The following is a 2,291-nucleotide window of genomic DNA, read 5'->3' on the forward strand; positions in this document are numbered from 1 at the left end:
CGACACTGAGGGTTGCGATCCGTTGCCAGACACAGAAAAAGACAAAAAGGAAAAAAAAAATTAGATTTTGGTCTGTATCACATTCTATAGAAATTTTTTTTTCCTTAAATAGGATTGAAGAATGTGCCGTTAAAAAGACGGGTCAAAGAGTAAACAACAAGAGGAGGAAGGGGAGGACTTCAAAGGTAAGACTCAAACCTTATCAAGTGTAGATTCATAAGCACCTTGTGGTCTGCAAATAGATAAAGAAGAGGTTAAAATTGAATATAGTTTATTTTCTTCTTCTCATTTGGGTTTTGCACTTTATATTTCTTACTAAAAATATATATACATTTTGAAGGATTAAAGTAACTGATAGTGAGTAAAATAATTGTTCATCCTTTCTCTTTTAAAAATGATGAAAGTGGTTACTTATCCACTGTATATAAAAGAGCTCATAATAAATATATACATACGTACATACATATATACGTAGTATTAAAAAGTTCATAGTATAGAGCCATGAGCTCTACCACTGTTCCAGAAAAATAAAATATCCCTGAAATGATCCACTTGTAGAAACGCATTTCAAGTTTTAAGGTCATGCTTATATAATTCCAGAATGCCTGATTTAAAAGTGAAAAAGCTCTTAGCAGGCTTTCATGCCTTCCTGCATCTAGTATGAGTCTGACTGAGACTTTTAAGTGAGTTGACCTTTTGGTTTGGTGTTTGATAAGTGGTCTAAATCATCTATGTGCCTACACCTTGTCTTCTGCAGCACTGGCCCTGTGGAAAAGTGGCTCTAATGGAAACTTCATTCTCATTATCTCAGAATTATGTTATGGGAGAGGAAAGCAGTATGAAAAATTGAATAATATTTCGAAGAGAATAAATAGGACGGGGCCTGTGCCTGGCCTCACAACTGACTCACACATATAGCCATGGGAAAACACTCATCCTTTCTGTGCCTCAATTTTCTGCCTCTCTTTTCTCAAGGAGACCGTGAAGACAAATAATATAATGTCTAGGACGTTCTCAGAGTTTCAGGAGGCATAAAGACTTATTTCTGTTTTCACAGCTATGAACATTTTAAAAGCAAAATAAAAAGTAACCACATACATTAGACTGAAATTCAAATTTCCAACAAGTTGATACTACAGTGTATTGGTGCACATGGCGATCAAAACAGCACATGCATGGGTTTATCTGCCTGATAAAGGAATGACTCAGAGGATTCTGGACATTTGTACTCCTCCGCCCCCTCTGTACCCACCAACCCCCACTGTAAATACATCTTTGTGAGGCTCATTTTGTTGCATTTATTGCTTCATGGATGCGTTTCCTTCGAATCCAAAAGTCTACTGAGGGCAGACCATGCCCCACTCGTCTAGGTAACCATTATCTCAGAGGTACCTGACACATACTTAGTGCTTTTAAATCTTTTTATAGATTTAAATCTTTTTATAGATTTCTCCCTTCCAACTCATGTAGAATTCTGTGCCAGGAAGTTTTGAAGTACTAGAAATTGAAGTGGTAAATAGGACAGAAAAAAATCCTGTCCTCCTGGAGCTTACAGTCTATCATATATATGGTCTATCAGACCATAGGCAAAGAAAATACACATAAGGTTATCAGGTAACAAGTGCTGTGAAGAGAAACAAATCTGGAGGAGGGAATAGAGAATGGTGAAGGGCTGCTATTTAGATATGCTGACCATAGAAAGCCCCTCCGAAGAATTTGGGAGGGGAGCTACAGTATAATGTTCTCTTTTCCCTGGTCTCTGGGAGGTGATAGGTGTGTTCTGTTGCTAAGAACTGAATATTCATTTAATGTCTAACTGCACATGCAATTGAGATAGTTGTTTATAGGCAGATTACAAAAAGAAGAAAACCATGGATGGATCTTCATTTATCAGCACACAGGACGTCTTTCAAGGAAAATGAAAACAACTCCTTCTTCATAGATGATCAAACAACCACACACGAATGTGGCTTGTGCCCCACCACAATGGCCACGCAGGCAGGGGGATACAACAGACCCCACTAGTGTGTTTACAAAATGAGTACTCACGTGGACTCACTTAAATATGACACTGAACAGAAATACGTCACTCCCTCCCTCTATTCATGTACCTCCTGAGATGTTCAAGCTTTCTCTAAAGAAAGGAGCCCTCTAAAATCTGTTGCCTAACAATAGTCATAGAGTTAACATTACTGTTTTTCCTGCTGTCACTACAGCTATTGAAATACAAGCATCAGAATTTGCGTGAAAACTTGCTCATTAAGTAAATGCTGAGCCAAGCTAAAAAAGCC

At 37.8% G+C, this 2,291-nt stretch overlaps 1 protein-coding gene across 1 annotated transcript in view; it reads left to right on the forward strand.

The window, feature by feature from the left end:
* The first annotated feature begins 116 nt into the window (after window positions 1-116).
* NRSN1 (neurensin 1) overlaps window positions 117-2,291 on the forward strand; it is a 15,606-nt gene continuing 13,431 nt past the window's right edge. The window contains exon 1 of the mRNA XM_008587870.1: window positions 117-185. The gene's annotated coding sequence lies outside the window, so the exon portion shown is untranslated. The remainder of the gene's footprint in view (window positions 186-2,291) is intronic.

The sequence above is a fragment of the Galeopterus variegatus genome, unplaced genomic scaffold (genome assembly GCF_000696425.1).
Source record: "Galeopterus variegatus unplaced genomic scaffold, G_variegatus-3.0.2 Scaffold4575, whole genome shotgun sequence".
NCBI lineage: Eukaryota > Metazoa > Chordata > Mammalia > Dermoptera > Cynocephalidae > Galeopterus > Galeopterus variegatus.